The sequence below is a fragment of the Amblyomma americanum genome, chromosome 10 (genome assembly GCF_052857255.1).
Source record: "Amblyomma americanum isolate KBUSLIRL-KWMA chromosome 10, ASM5285725v1, whole genome shotgun sequence".
NCBI classification, from domain to species: domain Eukaryota; kingdom Metazoa; phylum Arthropoda; class Arachnida; order Ixodida; family Ixodidae; genus Amblyomma; species Amblyomma americanum.
Window position 1 is genome coordinate 58,348,593 of NC_135506.1, and position 18,961 is coordinate 58,367,553.

The window sequence follows — 18,961 nt, forward strand, 5'->3', positions numbered from 1 at the left end:
CTTCGCTCATAGGCACACATGGTACGAAGTGGCAGCGTAGTTAACCGCACAATAATTCGCGCCACAGAATCCCTTTTCCGTGTTATATACGTTCTAAAATAGAATTCTTATTTTTCCTTGGTACTTTGGCTTTTGAGCTAAAGTTAACGCTGAACTCTTTCCGAGAAGAACCGCACGCACAGCACTCAGAGAACATGACTATATCAAAGGCTCGAACAGGTGCCAATTTAAACCGCTTGCAGTTTACAACCTATTCTTAAACAATATCGCGGTTAGCGAATTCATCTGATCTCAACTAATTCAGCTAGACAAAATTAAAACAGTGTTGTAATGCAACACATAACGTCCATGTAGATATGTGGAATGAATGAGCGGCTCCAGACTTAAACACAAATGGTTGAAAATTATAGATTAGGAAGGAGACTGGCGCCCCCGCCAGACCGTAGCTTGACAAACAGACAGGCTGTCACTTAGCAACGTCTGCAGGCTGGAAATTTTGTAAACCCTGTTTGAGTCCACCGTACCCAAACCGAAGATAGAGACTATCACAAATGCCGGACTTGTGGTGTGAGAGGGACCCTCTACCACATAATTGGGGAATGCCCCAGCTCTCTGGGTGTCAGGGAAAATATCACGAGTAGGGATGCCTGGGAGCCCCAGCTGCAGCTACGCAGCAGGCGCCTGCCGCCTGGCGCCCGAAGCCGCGAAGACGCTGTGTGCCTTTGCCAGTCTTTAGTCACGGAGGCCCCAGCCCCCGTCCCCTGAGCATGCGTGCCGGGGGCGCGGAGTAGGGGCCTCCTACATTGGTGGAACAATAAAGTTTCCAATCAATCAATCAATCAATCAATCAATCAATCAATCAATCAATCAATCAATCAATCAATCTACCTATCTATCAATTAATCAATCAGGTAGGCAGGCAATCAATCAATCAATAACTCACTCAATCAATCTATCAGTCAGTCAGTCAGTCAGGCAGGCAGGCAGGTAGTCAGTCAGTCAATCAATCAATCAATCAATCAATCAATGAATCAATCAATCAATCAATCAATCAATCAACAAAACAAACAAATCTGAAAAGGGTGGAGGCGTCGACACCTGTATTTTTTTTTTCACCTGTTCTTCGTTAGAGAAGCTCTCTATTCAGTGAAAGTACCTTTTTGCTAATTAGAACGCGGAAATCAGTCGTTACAGTCAAATTGAGTTTAAAGTGCAGCTATGTAGGAAAGCTCTCTACCTGTTTGTGTCATCGGTAGTGTCTTCTTACCACTGCACATGGATGGTTTTTCAAGTGGAGTCTACTTCATGAAAGAGGAGGCGATAGGTTTGTAGAGCAAGAAACGAAGATGAAGGCGGGCTGTGAATGGAGACCGCCTCCTTTCTTTGAGGAGGCCGGGTAGCCGTGGCTCGTGATCCGGTGGAGCGGACTGAGGAAGCTGCTGCCTTGGCTCATTGCTCGAAGTTCAAATCTGCGCGAGCGTTCGCACTCGCTCTGATCTTTTGAGTAATCGTCAGCGGCATCAGAACTGATAGCAGCGCCGCTACACATTCTCAGTGGAACTAGCCTCTAAAGCCTACCTCTCTCGCTGGATCGTAGCGGATTGCGTTTCTTTGCACGAGCAGTGCCTCGGTTAGAGTGGTGGCATAAGTAGTTAGGAGTGCAGCTGATTGTTGGATAGGATAGCCTAGTCAACGTGCGTTTTTCAAGAGGCGGAAAAAAGTAAAGACCCAGCCGGTAATGAGAATGAATTAAGTTAAGAATCACCCGTTTGCCAAAAGCAAACGGTCAATCGAGTGTTCAGAGAGGCAATTCTTCAACTCAAAAAGAAGTTCTATTTCAGAGTAAGCACCAATCTCATAGATCTTGTGTCTAAGGTGAACGTCTTTGGTTGTTTTTGTCTTCGTGCAGTCGTAATGATTTTTTTATTAAATGAAATGAAATTAGCTGATCTCACAAAGCTTTCGCTGAACTCAGCCATACCTGATCTGAAGGCAGGAACAGCTTTCTCAACCCCAGTTTGCAATGCTCTTCCGTTCAGTTCAGACCAATATCATAACATAGCTTAAAAGAGCTGAGTTCCACTTGATTGCGGCGATTATTGGTTGCATGTGGTGTAACACTGAGAACTGCCCATTTCAGCCATTCTGTCTCGCTTACAGGTTCGTTTAGTCGCATAGTGAAAGAGTATTGTAGAAGTTTGTAAAATTGCATTACAAAGAAATGATTAAGCACCAGAGATAAATCGTGTGCTTTAAATATCTCTATGGACGTTATGTGTTGCATTACAACACTTTTATTTTGTCTAGCTGAATTAGTTGAGATCAGATGAATTCGCTAACCGCGATATTGGTTAAGAATAGGTTGTAAACTTCAAGCGGTTTAAATTGTCACCTGTTCGGGCTTTTGATATAGTGCATGTTCTCTGAGTGGTGTGGGTGCGGTTCTTCTCAGGACGAGTTCAACGTTAACCTTAGCTCGAAAGCCAAAGTACCAAGGAAAAATAAGGATTCCATTTTAGAACGTATATTACACGGAAAAGGGATTCTGTGGCGCGAATTATTGTGGGGTTAACTACGCTGCCACTTCGTACCATGTGTGCCTATGAGCGAAGGCGATGCAATACATTCACGATCAAGTTATGCAGATGGCCTTTTTCTTTCTTTCGTTCCGTAATCAAATTCTGCAGCACGCTTTGATTTTAAATACGCACTGAAACGTAATGAGGCGAGCCCAAAAATTTGCATTCAAAAGTAATTTTGCGATGCATTGTACGAAACATCGCCTCCAGAAATTCTTAGTGTGATGAGGGTGGCATTTCCTGCAGGAGCGTAATTGAAAAAGGGGCTAAGGGAGGCAGCCGGGAACGAAATAAAATAAAAAGTTCCGTGTTGTGCTCACAGAGATGAAAACGAGTGGAGTGCTTGTAATTTATTTCACATTACAACCTCTCTCCACAAAACTGCAGCGACGAAGCTGCCCTTTACTCGTGCCTATGTAAAACTTCTCAAGTATCGCATATCGAATTGGAAGCGATGATCTGCGAAAAAATGAACCAGAGTGATTCTTGTTAAAATTATTCCGTTTCCCCATTTCTGTTTTTTCCCGGTTCCGGCTTTTTATTACGAGAAAAAATTGAAATAAGCACACATGTGCGAGTGAGAAGCTCCTTGAACATTTTTAGAAGTGACCAAGCTATGTGATTCTGATCAGGTATCACTAACTCCTTCCTTCCACCATTAACTATGTTTCGGATTTAAAAAAAACAATAAAACTTTCCCCATAATTCCAAACAAAACGCTCAGATTTTGCTGTGTCGACAAGGTTACTTTTACCAACGGCTGGATATCCGCCGCTAAGACATTTTTAAATTAATCTGTGGTTTCCATAAGTCGCTTGGTTGTGCTAGGGAATTTCAGTGTGAGGCTTTCTCTCACTGAAAATATCGAGAGCTCAAGCTCCTTGACGTGAACGTTGCAAATAATCCTGTTTCTCTGCGCGATACTTTTATTTAACTGTTAGACCATTCTCTGAATAGAGGTGATCGCTGGGAGCGCAACGAAGTTTGCGAGGTCACTCGATGATGGCTTGTTGGTGGGTCTGCTACGGCGTTTATATGCAAACACTTATGTCTCTTTAATGTATATATCAGAATGCTGGCTACACCAGCTACACGCAACACTGCGTATAAATACATTTGTGCAAGGCAGGTTATATTCACTGAAAACGTACACGGTCATCAGCTTCCAAATTGAACAACGTTCCGTGCGGCCAGCGCTTCGAGGTGCGCCTATCGCGGGTGCATGGGGAACTATTGCGCAGGTAAGGTGAGAGCCGTAGGCGAGTGATACGGAGTGATACGGACTATGGCCTACTGTGATTGAATGTGTGCGTAGATGGTGTCTTCTGGAGTGGACTATGTTACACTGTTAGTGAATGTGTGTATGGATTGTGGCACTGCGATGGACTATGTTTTACTGCGACTGAACATGTGCATAGACGGTGACTTCTGGAGTGGACTTTGGTGTGGACTGTGTGGAGTGAATGTGTGCATAGATGGTAACTCTGAGAGTGGAATATGTGCTATTATAAGTGACTGTGCGCATAGCGGGGTAGATCCGCTAGGTTTTATGGGACATCATTACCATAGAAGGGATACTACGGTGGAGCAGTTGCCGGCAGGATAAGCAAGGCTAACCCCATCTGTAGCATGCAACACCTCAACTCAAATCAATACAGGTTTGTTGTCTGCTACACTGCGCCGGCAACAGCTGCTACAGGCCGAAGCAAGAGCAGGGATGTGCTATAGCAGACGACAAAGCCGGAAGACCCGCCTACGGCTCTCACGGGGCCTGCGAAGTAGTTGTCCATGCACTCACGATAGGTGCTCTGTGGAATGCTGGCCGCACGGAGCGCGGCTCAAGTTGGAAGTGGACGTCCGCGTACTTAATTTTAATTACCTCCGCAGAGCGCTGAATTTGCGGGCTCTGTTCCCACAGTTACGCCAGGTACCCGCTAATTTTGAATTTTAAGGAGATCTTTGAAGATTTTTAAGGATATTTCTGGTGGTACAAGGCACCAGTTAATTACGGACGCATGGCGAACAACGTAACAACAAATAGTTATTGAAATCGGAAAGAAATCTGTAAATTTAAACCATTGAGACGCACGGCCTATAGGTGCACATTGCCTGTATGCTAATACGCAGCTGACTGGCGTGATTGGCCGGCGAGACCTCAAAAACTTCTCTTATACACAAGCCGAGCGCTGCAAATCCGCGGCTTATTAAAATTTAAAAACGAGTGTTCGCGCTGTGTGGCAAAATCATTTGGTGAGAAAAATGTCAGAACATCGAGTAATCAAGAAGGCGCGCCTTCGCAGAAGTTACTTGCCGATTAATCTTAAAGTAACGCTAGCAGTGAATACCCATGCTTGATTTTTGCGAGTAAGGTTTGATTGATACTTTCTACTGATACTGGGTGCGGTGAATGGCGTCCAGGAAGCTGTGAGGTAATCGCGAAAATCGTGAACTTTTTTTTTATTTTGGCCAGAATACCATAAACTTCAGCTCCTAATCCTTTTCAGTTTCATTTCTTCTCCAATAAATGGACGCCACGTCTACAATACCGCTAGGATAACCACTTGTCATTGGGTGCGGTATGACCGCAATAAAATCGAAGGGAAAAGGTCCCTAATATGGCGGGTAGCACCAAGGACAGTATTTTGCAACGTTTTGATTTCTTTTCTTGTCATTCCGTTGTGACGTAGATTGTTCCGAAAGCCACATACAGTGAGTAAGCAAACGACCAATGAGGGACACGGATGGTACGGACGCGGCGTTACAAGTGGCCGCATTTTCCCAGCCGCATCCAGTCCGACTTCCTCAGGGGAAATATGCTCCACCAATTATTCGCGCAACCAAACTCCTTTGCCGAGATGGAAGTAACGCCGAAAGAGCTCGCCAGGCATGTGAAACCTCTCGCCATCGTCCGTCATTCGTCAAAGCCGGTGGCGGTCTGCCTGTGTGGCATGAGTTATAGAGCGCGTTTATGGCATCGTGGGCGTGTGTCTGCCCCGACCAGCGTGACGTCATCCCCCCCGAGCCTCACGCAATCGGAAGCAGTGAAATAACGTTAGAGGACCGAATGAAATGAAAAGGAAATAAACTTATCAGAATATATTCCCTGGATTCACCTTCCAACAAAAAAAAAATATTCCAGCAACATGTACGACATTTCCTTGAACTCTCAATTGGTTTGCAGCCTTTTGCCTTAGTTGCTTGATTTCGTTTTCCTTGCCTCGCATAAAGCAGAAGCACGTCAACGATCCCAGCAGCTGATATCCTTTATTTCTCTCTGATTTGGTTACGACTCGGCTGAGAGTAACTTCATGGGTGTAGTTGCTTCAACAGCAAGACGTTTCTGCGACCACACATCACGGATTCCTAGCAGAACCCAACAGCACGTCTTCGCAGACGTTCCCAAACCCATCGTGATACTCCTGAGACCCTTCGTGGTTAAGATCTAACCCAAGCAAACCACTTCGGACGATATCATCGATTTTGCCTGGTCGAGACCGCCGGCATGAATGAAGGGTAGTTGCAAGAAGCAGTGAGCGAACAACAAGCAGCCAACAGCAGCAGAGCAGCACAGTGGAATGGTCGGAAAACTTCCCGGCCTGCAGTCTATTTTCCTCAAAGGCGCTCCCTTCCATTCATACGTCAGAGCTAACATTCATATTTAATTACGTTCAGTGATTCCCAAAAGGATTCCTAGAGTTTCTCAAAATTACATAAAACAAAAATTGGCGCCGCCATCTATTCGAGTTACTCAGCAGCACTTCATCGATTTCTGAATGACGGGAAGATGAAGTTTTGCATTTCGCTTGGCTAGTGTTGGGCCGAAAAATTAAAGTAGCTGCGCCGTATATGATGCGCTCCCCTGTGCGCAAGTTTTGTTATTTTATTAGTATATTTCACTACTTCAATAAAATGAGTGTGTTCGAAAATTCCGTGTTAGGCAAGTGTGAAAACGTTCACAACATTTATTCGAGGTTTTTTTCCAGAAGAACGGCATTGTCAGGGATGAATGAAGATTTTCTGCCAAAGAAAAGCCAAGCCAAATATGAAACATCTTCCCGACAATGCTGCGCCTCTACATGGTGGACAAACTTCGCAGCGCCACTTTTTCCCCTACAGGTAATAAGAAACTCTGTTGGTAGATTAGACGAAGAAGAAACCTTACCAACGAAGGTTAGTGCTTATTACATGTTTATTAGTGTTTATCCTCTCAAAGACAAATTGCTGAAATTCCCAATCTTGTTTTGTGGCATTGCATTGTGTTTTTTGTTTGGTCCACCCATAAAATCCTGGATTGAGGTCATTACATAAGGTGGGCCACAAAACAAGGAGGTTGGGGGGGGGGTTTTGGTATTCCTTTTATGCAGTTATGATTGTTAACCTCTTGATTATGCATTGCTTTGGTAAAAAGAAGCTATTGAAACTCCTTCTATTCTTGCGGTTGTTTTGAATGCCATATCGATTAATCGCACGCATGATTGCTCTCTCAGGTGCGTAATAACTTTGACCTGGAGAACGTCTCACGCGATATTCATTGCTATATCCAGTGCGCTTGTTCCTACTATGCATGGAGCTTGACTGTGTCCATTGGAGCACGAGGACACACTGCGGCAGATAATATTTTTACTGTTGTGTTCGGTTAGTGGCGCATAAACATCTACGGCTATCACGCGTCAAGCTCAAGGTATAGAAAAAAATTTTGCGCAGTATTTTATAAAAAGTGTACAACAACGGTGGTGTAAAGGCCCTAAAAAGTTATTTCATACTACCTAGCGACGAAAAAACAGAATTCTAGAAATGGATAATGGTACAAGATTTAAACTCGGATAACCTCAGCGGCCATGCTTGGATAAGCAAGAATTCCGAGGCTCCCAACATATCAAATAAACACATCTGCCTTTTTCTCAGGGATGAGAAACTAGTTCAGGTTCGGCTGAAGAGTATTTTTGTCGTAATAAGTTGCTTACATTGTATGATTCTACAGTTTGTTTAAAACTTCCGCTCTCTTCAAGAACTTAAAAACACGTCACAAGTCGACTGATTCATCCTCACCTAAGAGCAACACAGATTGCAAATGAAGGTGTTCGTTGTAGTATGGAGAAAAATATTTTTTCTCAGCATTTCAAGTTTTCTGACGAAAACAAAACACGATTTACTGTTAGCTCGTATGAACATTGTTCACATAGTGGCTTGTCTTGTTTGGCAGCATGAAGTTGTGGGTAAATTGTCTGTGCCCTATACAACAAAATGGCTGTGGTTTAGCTGTGGTTAAACCTGGAGTGACGCGATAGCTACAGCTGGTCGAGTGGAACTAGCTCAGTCGAACTGCAAAGTCAGTATTTCGCCGCTCCGTTTAGCTGGGTGTTCCTTCTTCATCTTCGTCCCACTTGACACGGCGCATGCGCACAGCTGTTTGTTTCAGCTGTTGCGCGCCGCGCCGCCGGCAGGAGCAGCTGATCTGCACCACGTGACCAACCACGCGACCGACGGCCGCACCACATGACCAACCCACGTGACCAACCACGTGACCAACGGCACCGCAACGGAGCTCAAGTGGTGCCCCGCTAAAGGGTCGAAGAGGTGGCGTAGTGTAGCTATCGCTACAAAACGGCGGAGAATGACTTCCTTGAACCGTCCCTGGCGTGTGCAAGATATCCATTCCACTAAAACTGGCTTCACCTATTGTAATTTATTGCTTACTTCGTTGGTCCAAGCGGACTGCTATTTATTCTTTATGATGTACTAGGTTCATGCAATATTGAAAAAGGTATATTTTCTTCCTGATTTTCTTGCCACGAGCTTGGACAGCGCACGTCTGCTCCCTCATTGCTTTTCATTCCGACATGACTAGGCACGCAGAAGAGTTTTACATTTTGTCCGTGAGCTGTGTGTTTTGTGTTTGTTTTTGGTGGCGCATAAGCATCTAGGGCTATCATATCGCAAGGTCAACGTATAGAGAATACAGCGAGACGATACTTTCGTTCGGCGATCATGTTCAGAATCTCCATGACGGAATTTTCGAAGCCGCGTAAGAAGCTCAAGCTTGGCGAAATGGAAAAGACGCGCTGATGGTCCGGTGTGATCCGCTGAGTTCTTGTGAATACTAGACTACCTGATGGGGCTCGCGGACGCGTTTTCACTTCGCACCCTGGTCATATCACCATCCGGCTTCCGGCCCGCTCGTCTGAACTCACCTTTAGCACTTCATATACGCTGAAGCGTTTCCGCCTAAATCACTTTAGACAAGGGTGCGCTCAGTAGGACGTTACAGCAATACGGGGTCCAGTGTACCGTGCCGCTTGAAACCACAGGCCCCGCATTCTTAGTATTCACTCTGCCTTACAAAAATCGATCGTAGACACACTAGTGCGCACTGCATTGCGGACCTAGAAACCGACGCCTCTTAACCAACCGCGTAGAGAAAGTTATCTGCACGTCTCATCGAGTCGTCACAGTAATCAATGGTTTAGCCGTCGTATCGTGGGTCATCGTGATTATTCGCGTCGGAAGGATCGTCACGAATTCAGCTTGTAATTCGTAGGCGTCATCTCCTCTTGCATCTGTAAAAGAGCATAGGTTGAGGGAGAATTGTCAGTGTGCCCAGATTTGTTCTTTGCCGCTGTGGCTTCACACTCCACACAGGCTCCGGACCGTGCCTTGTAAATCAAACACGTTCTTTATGGGAGAAGATTTCCCTCTTTCTGAGAAATAACTGCTCATAGAGACCCGCGTGTGTGTAGTGACACTGACAGTATATGTGCCAATTGTTTTGTTCTTGATGGTATCATGACGTGCAATAGCGCTTGTCCAGTCGGAAGGAATCGACCAGAAACTTACAGATGTGTGGCGCCTCGCCAACAGGAATTTAACCTTGAAGAAAGAACACAAACATCCGCGTGTGTTAACTGCGCGATGAACTTGAACACGGGGGAGTTTGAGCACTCTTTTTCCTTAAGTAAGCAACCTGGTGTATCACTGCCGTCGTCATCGTTGTGCAGAAGCTAGTGTGATGCACAAACTTGCGTTTTTACGATAGAAAGTGTTCATCACTCAATTCATTTTATTTCAGGAACGTTTTCTCTCATTCTTTCGGTTATAATAGCGCGTAACTCTCGACAGTCTCTGGAAGTGTGAAGAAACACATACAGGGGACGCAATCAACGTGTTAGTCGCTCTCTGTTTGCAATATGGTTTTATTTTCGCCGTTTTGAGTGCGCCTTGTAGCCAGGAATTAATACTTTTTATTCTTTTTATGCTGTCTAAACTAAAGCCTGTCCCTAGAACCACGCTAGCAACAGTATCCTTTCTTGATTGTGCTCCTTCCGATACAGTAGCATAATGACGGTTAAAATTTACCTAATTTCTTGGACAGAAGTGTGAAGACAAAGGCGAAAAGCGGTCTTCTGCCCTTCTTACCTCAGCTTTCATTCACGATGCTTGTGTAGAGAATGAGAGGTATTGTTATTCTGTTAGCACAAAAAAAATCTCTGCAACGCAACCACCTCATTCCTTTCTTTTTTTTTTCTGTTTTCGGCGTGTTCTATGAAAATGTTGTTGGATCGCCTTGATGTATAACAGTTTAGACAGATAATGTTTGACAAAATTGCTTTTCAAGAATGCATATGTGATTTTGTTTTCCTTACTCTATATTTCGCTGCTAGGTTGGCAGGAAAGTCTCGCCGCGTAGAAATAAATGGCACGCGGCCTATTTAACCCATGAAGCGAGGGAATCGTATCAAGCACTGCATCATACTATTCACAACACTAAACTATAAAAGCCAGTATAGACTGGTCTTCGTTCGCCTACTTATAGCTGCGGCAGTCATAACATATGCTGACGTTAGGAGATAAAAAGAGGCTACAGAATAAACCACTTCGTTAGGAACAATGAGTTGGCATATCAGACACCGAACCAAAAAGAAATTTTCACACGTTCAGTCTCGTCCTGGCTGCAACTGGGACAGCGAGATGTTAACGGGCAGCAAAGAAAAAATAGTAATAGTGCGACGCAAAGCCTCAAGCTCAAAGCTACATGTAAAAGAATATTGATTGCAAAAAAGACCTTGTATGCATTCCCTGTTGCGGGCACGAACAAAGCGTCACGTGCTTCCGCTTTCTGCGCGCCCAGAAAATTGCTTACGCTTGAAGTGGCAGCGAGCCATACCTCCGAAAAATGCGCTGGCCCGTGCGTTTGGTTTCCTTCCTAGGTGCATTACTTTCTTCTTAGAAAAAAAAGTTTAGAAAGATTGATAAAATATGTTAGTCATTTTGATACCGCTAACTTAACCATGCTCGCACGTCGAAAATGAGCATACAAAGAATTAAATTGTATTTTTATTGAGCGTTAAGATGTGTGTGGCCGCCCATGGAACATGTGTGTTTATATATATATATATATATATATATATATATATATATATATAGCCCTTCACTACGGCGTCCCTCATAGCCTGAGACGCTTTGGGACGTTAAACCCCCATAAAAAAATATATATGCGGCCACAGTTAATTTTATAACCAAATTTTTAATGCGGCTTGCATTAAATTTCATGCTCGTCAAAAGGAGGCGGTCGGGGTTGTAGCAGGAGGAAATGCGGTAACAACCAACCGCGACGTCGGCCCTGAAATAAATGATACAAAATTTTATCACAAATTCGAGGGCGGATTTCATAGAGCACATTGTTTAGACTGATTTAGTACTTGTTCGCGTCTGCAGTAAACGCTTGTCGTATAGGCAGCTCTAATGCGCAAGTCTCTGTGCTAAGAACCTTGAGAACTCGAGCATTTCGCTCCGATGTCATCAGGTCATAAGAGATAGTAGAAGACCGTGCAGTCTTGCAAGACGGGTTGTTGATGGCACCGAGTATTTGAAAGCCCAACATTACTAACATCACGGGTGTCATGTGGTACACAGTCACATTTGTAAAGGTTTTCACGTTCCGCTATTTCAACTATGGTTTGTCCATCGTTGTCCATTTGTTTGTCTCAGGCGCAATTCTTGTTACAGGTGACTTTCTATTCGCAGAAGTCTTTCGTCAACATTATCAAATCCGTGCCATTTTTTTTCATGAACCAAAGAAAAATACACGAGCAACTACCTGGGGACCAGTGGAGAATGTGCTGAGCCATGGCCGACTTTTGTAAGCACATGCTGAACACAGCGAATGTACGTGCAGACTCGTAGAGAACGTTGTTCAGCCTGCTACAATGCAAAGATTAATGGCAGATTATAAACAACTTAAAGCGAAGCCATCCTTTAAAAAAAGTTTTTGAGAGAGTCACTCTTTAATGTTGCTAGAAATGTTAGCTAAGTGATGAAGCTTACCTACTGTTCCGGAGTTCAGCGTTGGCAGCCGACACTAATTGATTGACACTAGCTACAGATTAATTCCACTTTAATGAGAAAAATTATCTTACTATGCTTGCAGGGGCCTATTACGAATGCTACGTTGACCGAACTTTCAAGAATATTTGAACGTTCCAGAACGAATTTGCATGCAACCGCCAACGAGTATTTGGGAACTTTTATTGCGAAACAGAGTAACTTCAAGCATTTCTGAAATATGGAAAGTTAGTGAGTTCTTTGGAACTTGGCATCGTGGCAACTGCACACAAGAAGGACAAATAAAAAAAGGCAAGACAACACAGCGCTGACACTCAACTCATGGCTCCGTTGAGAAAACACGCATATACGAGAAACTTATAAACAAAAAACGAAACAGCGCCAATAAAAGCCCCGCATAAACAGGCAAGTCATTCAAAGAAACACAATCCACACTCAACTTTTGATATCACTCCGCCAGGGAAAGTCTTCCGGGCTGGATTCGCCAGGCTGAATTGATATAGATAGTGGTGTGGGAAGTTTGGCCTACGCAACTCTGAATTACATTCCCTAAAACTTCCGTCTAGTGAATTCTGCTTCGGTAAAACGAGAAAAAGGAAAGGTCCAAGTTCCGCACCTCTGTTTATTCCAACTTTTCGTCTACATAATTGTTGCAGCGCTCAACTTGCTGCCATTGAGACGACACTCAGGGTACTCTCGAAATCTACCGAAGAGACACTCTTCTAAACGGCTGACACCTGCCGTCAGCAGACAGCTAAAACGCATTGTTGGGATGTGCCGAATCTCAAGGCGGAAAAAAAACAAGAAAAAAGAAACATCGCCTTTTCCCTAGCACGGTTCAGATGATGCTGCCTTCAAGCTTTGTTTTTGTTTATATATTCTAACGGTCCTGTCTGATGGTGTTTTGGCAGTTCCCATACTAGTTCTCTACAGTGCTGGCCTACGAGGTGCATCAGTTCTGTCCGTCATTAGGGAGTAGAATTTAAAACTGTACTTGCGCTTGCAAGAAACACACATGATTTCCCCGCTATATGTTAGTCTGTCAAAGGGGCTTTTGTACAGAAAGCGCCCACAATCATTCAGACTTCGCAAGTAGGGCATCCGAACTCCTTTTTGTGTGTCGTTTCTTATAGCCCCCGCAATTCTGCACACATTTAGCGAACCAGAAAGCAAGGAGGGCCTTGACAATGCTATTTCCTACCGGGACGGGGGGGGGGGGGGGGGGGGCTTCAACAAACTCCGGAGGAGAAGCGCTGAGGGGTGAAAAACGGCCGTTTGGAAATAACGATCTCCTTTGTCTAAAAAGATTCGAAAGGATCTGTCAAAGGGTTAGACCAAGGTGTCTGGCTTGTTTTATATGTGATATACTACACGTCTTTCTTTGCGCCGAGAATCGAAATCTTTTCTGTGCTTTCTTTCTTCAACTTATCGTGAACCTGGAAGTTCTGCATTTTAAAATGAGGTACGCTCCGAAATCTGTCTTACGAAATACTGGATAGCGAGCACGTCTATGGTTTTGTATTCTTTCCTGTTAGTTCTGGTAGAACAAAGCCTTGGAGATGTAAGCCTTGCTATTTTGCCAGGTCAACTTGGCAGGCACGTCTGCTGCAGCGAAGGGACGTTGTCAAGCATACTTTATCTTGCGCGCACATTTGTATCGCTCGGTCACTGCCGCGGAATTTATTATTTATCGCAGGAAGTGCACGAGAAAGGCAATTTAACGTTATGGCTCCCGTTCTGCGGAAAACGCGGCGTCATCGGTGGCGTTGTGAGCGCAAAATTAGGCGGACCACCTGCCACATAGATCAGGTGACCTTGCGGCAGCATAACACCCTACCCATCGTGGCGGGCGAGTCTACACGCTGCATTCTGAGCAAACTGTCCACCGCGACAGGTTGCAGTTAAAGTGACGACTGATCGCGGGAAGGTGCTCGGGAAGGGCAACCTGTGTCATACAACCCACAAGCGATGGCTGTGTGTGAAAGAGCTAGACAAAGGCTGGGGCAGTGGCGCATCGCTTAACCGCTGCACCACTGCGCTAGGATTCAAATGAGGGCTGCCCGAAATCTGTGCGTGTAAAGTAGAGAATGACCAATTCCGCATACGTGGGTATGTAAGCAGAACTTGGCGACAGAGAAGGAGGACTTGCACCGGATGGATCTCTGATGCTATCGCATTGTACTCTTAACGGTATGTGATCCGCCGCGGTGGCTGAGTGGTTACGGCGCTCGGCTGCCGGCCCGAAAGACGCGGGTTCGATCCTGGCCGCGGCGGTCGAATTTCGATGGAGGCGAAATTCTAGAGGCCCGTGTACTGTGCGATGTCAGCGCACGTTAAAGAACCCCAGGTGGTCGAAATTTCCGGAGCCCTTCACTACGGCGTCTCTCATAACCTGAGTCACTTTGGGACGTTAAACCCCCATAAACCATCTTAAGGGTATATTGATCATGGGCGTTTTGTGATGGTAAAAGACGGAAGAGGGTACATGTCTGCAAAGCGATACGGAAAGAGGATTCCAGGCCGCTAAAAGAACACATTATTACTATCATGTCATACTCCAAAGGCGGGGATGAAGAGTCCGCTCAAGTTACAATGCGAAAGTATTAATAGCCCCATAAGGCGAAATTCCGTTAGCGACTGGCGTTGTTGTCGAGGCTGAGATGGCGCCAAAAAGATTTCATCATCCCAGCGTCTCCCAGGGACGCGCACGCTTTGCGCCGATAGATGGCGTATGCGTATAGGATGACGTATTGGCCCCTACTGAGCACGCGGGTGATCCCACTCCGGCTCCGGCTCGTGGGGGAGGCTGGCTGGTGAGGAAGAAAAGTGCATGCGCGTAGTGACTTCATCTGATGGATCCCCCCTCATTCGGATCCAAGACGCGATGAACCGCGTGCAAGGACCTCTCTCGGCGCGGCCCCTCATTGCCCTCATCTACTCGTATGCAGTGCCCTGCAGCGTGCTTGGCCTCGGAGGGCTGCTGCCACGGCTCTCCCCAGACGCGACGCCATCTGTTCCTCGTCTAGTGTGCTTGGCCTTGACTGGAGTCAGTCATTACTACATGTATATGAGGAGGTCTGGACAGTTGATGCTACTGTATGAAGATTTGAACACTGGAAAAGGCGCAAAATGAAATATACCGGTAGGAAAAAAACTATCCCCGAGCGTCTGTTAACTCTTCTAGTTGATATTTTGTTCATTGTCAGGCAATCACATCTCAGCCATCGTAACATGCTGTCATTCATGAAGAGAATAAACAATCCAAGCATCTTATAAGTGGTACAGTCCAACAACACGCTGCCTGAGTAGTCAGGGAATGCGCGCTAACCAGTACAAGTTCGGGTATCATGATAACTCTGACACCCATCATGGGATATATTAATATCCAAAAAAAGGAAGAACCATAAAGATCGCCTGCCGCTCCCTCCTTAATACGCCAGAATCAAGACCACTAAAACTGTTAACATATTTCGAAAACTGGCTGCTTGTAGCAAACTGTTGGATGACATACAACTGATCAATTCTACGAGTGTAGAGAGCAGTGCGAAGCTCAAAGTATTAACGCGATAGCGTTAAGGGCCTCCTGTCGCAGAAAAGTAGGCGTCGGCGGCGTGGGCCGTGAGCGAAAAATCGCAGAATCATTAATAAATAAGACCGAGTAGGAAATTGGTCGTGTTGGGAAAGGCGGAGCGCGAGACCAGCACGCTAACTACTCCGCAACGCCAGCCCGATGGTTTGTAATGAACAAAGGCGCGTCTAGTGTATACGATCTTGTCTTAGAACGGTGCTTTAGAGACATGTACTCTGGTGTATATTAGTAATTATGAGCATAGAAATTGCACAAGTCGCAGTTAAGCGAGCAGCAAAGTAGGTAACCTCTACTTTTCCTCTTCGCTTGGCGCGCACGTAGCGCCATCAGGCGGCGCCCACTAAAATCACTTCCTCCTCCGCCTCTCCTCGCATTGTTCGCCACTGCTCCAACAGGTAGCGCGCGACGGCAGCGCCTCCTAGTGTTCCTGTATATGGTCCCTGCGGGAGCATATAAAGGAACACTAGCGCCTACCGCTCGTCTCGTTCGGGCGCAGTGGGGCCGTGCGGGGACGCAGGAATCACGCGGTGAGCTGCGAACAACGCAGCGCACATCCACCACGAAGCTTGCGGCTTGCTGCCCGTTCGTTCGGCGCGGAAGCTATGCTGGCGTTAGTGGCATCGGGTTTGTCGAAAACGATGTGCCGACGAACTGCGGCTGCAACTTAAGTCCCGCACTTTTCGGCAAGGCGCCTGGCAGCGCCTATACGTGGCTTGCCGTCGGAGGCGTTGGCCGTGAGCGAAAAATCCCAGAAGGAGTAATAAATAAAAAAGAGTAGCAAGTTGGTCTAGCTAGGGAATCCATAACCCATTACGCGATCGGGTCATACCCTCAAGGCGGAGCTTGAGTGTCTCCTCCAATTTTGCTATAAGAAGGGGAAAATGGTTCCAACACCAATGATGGGAGAAAATGAAGGTGTTGGGAACATCCAGAGTCTGCAGTGATAAAAAATGTTTGGCCACACGTAAGGTTCATGAAATAATAAACTTTATTACGAATTTGTAATGGTTGGTGACATGTTTTTATTTTGTTACAAATAATTAAGGATTAAAATTCGTCATAAAAGAAGTAGCTGTCCAACGAACAGATTCAGATCAGGAGAGACACGACACAGTGGGAGACATACTCAAGCCGTGTCTCTCGCTGTGGTGTCCTCTCCCTCCCATTCTGTATTGCATCTCTTCGCTATGTCACACCGGCAAATCAAAAATGCCACCTAAGCTTCCAAGAAGCGTACTTTCGTTCTTAGTTGCTCGCACGAAAGACCAAAAAATATCTACGTTCTCTGGAAGTCTTGCGTACTCTGCTTTACTGAAGACCGCCTCTGCGCCAAGTTTGCTATTTCGTCAGGAGTCGAGTTTGAACTCCTTCCCAAGCCCAGTAGTGTCACTAAAATTACTCTTCGAGAAACCTGCTATTTTAGCTCTTGAAGGAAAAAAGAACTACCTCATAAAAGCGTGTTGAGAAGATTTGGCATCTTTTGAAAGCTTTTATTTTTGTAGCGATAGCTACATTACAGTAGCATTTCGAGCCTTAAGCGTGGCGGCGCCGTCACCCTGTGGTTGCACCACCACCCTGTGGTGGCGCCGCCAGTCTGTCGCTGTGCCGTCACGCCGTCACTTGGTTGGTCACGTGGTGCGGAGCAGCTGCCGGCGGCACAGCCCCGTGGCTGATCACGTGGTTGGTCACGTGACCAGCCACGTGGTGCGGAGCAGCTACTGCAGCCGGTGGCGTGGCGCTCCGGCGAAACCGAGCTGCCACAGCTGCGCGCATGCGCCGTGTCATGTGGGACGAGGATGAAGAAGGAACGCCCAGCAAAACGGAGCGGCGAAGGACTGACTTTGCAATTCAACTGAGCAAGTTCCACTAGACCAGCTGTAGCTATCGCTTCACTCCAGGTTTAACCAGAGCGAAACCACCGCTATTTTTTATAATAATAAGACTCGATCCTGTTTCAAGTAGCTAGCGAAAGCCGTGTTCTACTGCGGACTGCCCGGTGAGGAGGCCACGGGCTTCCGGGACCAGTTTGACCGAATAGCCATCTTCAATGTGTGGAAATCTCACTACATGATGCGCCATGTCGACTTCGCACTGGAATACTCAGCAAGAACGACGTTCGAAAACCATGCTCCCAACCTGAGAACTTACGATATGCTTTAAGGTGGAATCCCTACATACGTTCACTAGCACACTCCGCAGAGAAAAGGCCAAACCATTCTAAAAGAACCGCATACAGCGTCCGAACCAGAGCGTGACGGTATACACCCAAAAGGTGAAGTGGCTCTTCCACCTCGCAGACATGAGAATGTCACTAGGCAGCAATGACTTGATCGCTATTGTCATTCATGTCGAGAATATGGAGGATGTAGCTCGAAACTCGTGTTGGTTCATTCGTGGGGTCAACTGATAATGAAAAATCCATTAATATTTCACACAGGAACAAAATAAGCCACAACAAACACCAGCATCAACTGGAGGGTAGCAAGCTGTCGTTTTCCCACTATAACCATCATCAGCCTCACTATGCCCACTGCAAGGCAAAGGGGTTTGCCATGTCTCTCCATTGTTAAGTGCGGGCCCCTGGTTCGCCTGTGCCGTCTGTCGGCAAAGTCGGTGTCCCCGGGTTCCGGATCGGGAGACTGCTGTTGTGGGGTGACGAAGAGAGGAGAGGGTCTTCTAGGTGGAGAAGAGACTGAAAGGGTTTATTTACATTTTTACATAGTTCGGAAGAGTGAATCGGGAGCTGGCGAACACACGCCAGATCGCTGCTTAAATAGGGTTTCCTGTCCCCAGGTCCTTAGTTAGGGAATTTAGTTCATTAAAAATGCGTCCAATCACTGTGACGTCGATCACGTGTCCAGTCTTTAGGGTCCGCCTTCCTGGACGGCCCCAACAACACACTCTTGCCACTTCTGGCAAGTTATGGTCCGCGCTCTCCAGGCAGCAGTGATGAATAGCCCGAAGGGGGTCCCATGGCAGCGTCGAAGGTCAGTCACCTGCACTTCACAGCGGTAGCGTGGGAACTAAAGGTTGCCACTGCAGTTTGCAGAAGATTCCACGTAGAGCGTGGGAACTAAAGGTTGCCACTGCAGTTTGCAGAAGGTTCCACATGGAGCGTGGGAACTAAAGGTTGCCACTGCAGTTTGCAGAAGGTTCCACGTGGAGCGTGGGAACTAAAGTTTGCCACTCCAGTTTGCAGAAGATTCCACGTGGAGCGTGGGAACTAAAGGATGCCACTGCAGTTTGCCGAAGGTTCCACGTGGAGCGTGGGAACTAAAGGTTGCCACTGCAGTTTGCAGAAGGTTCCACGTATAAGGAAAAGCACAGTCTAAGACGAAGTTGTTTTCGAAGCACGAGGATTCTGGCGACGTTGGCTTAGTCAAACACGGCCGCATTTGCCACGGCTCATTCGCAGGCCCGCCGCTCGCCGGCTCCCCCGCCGTCCCCTCCGGAA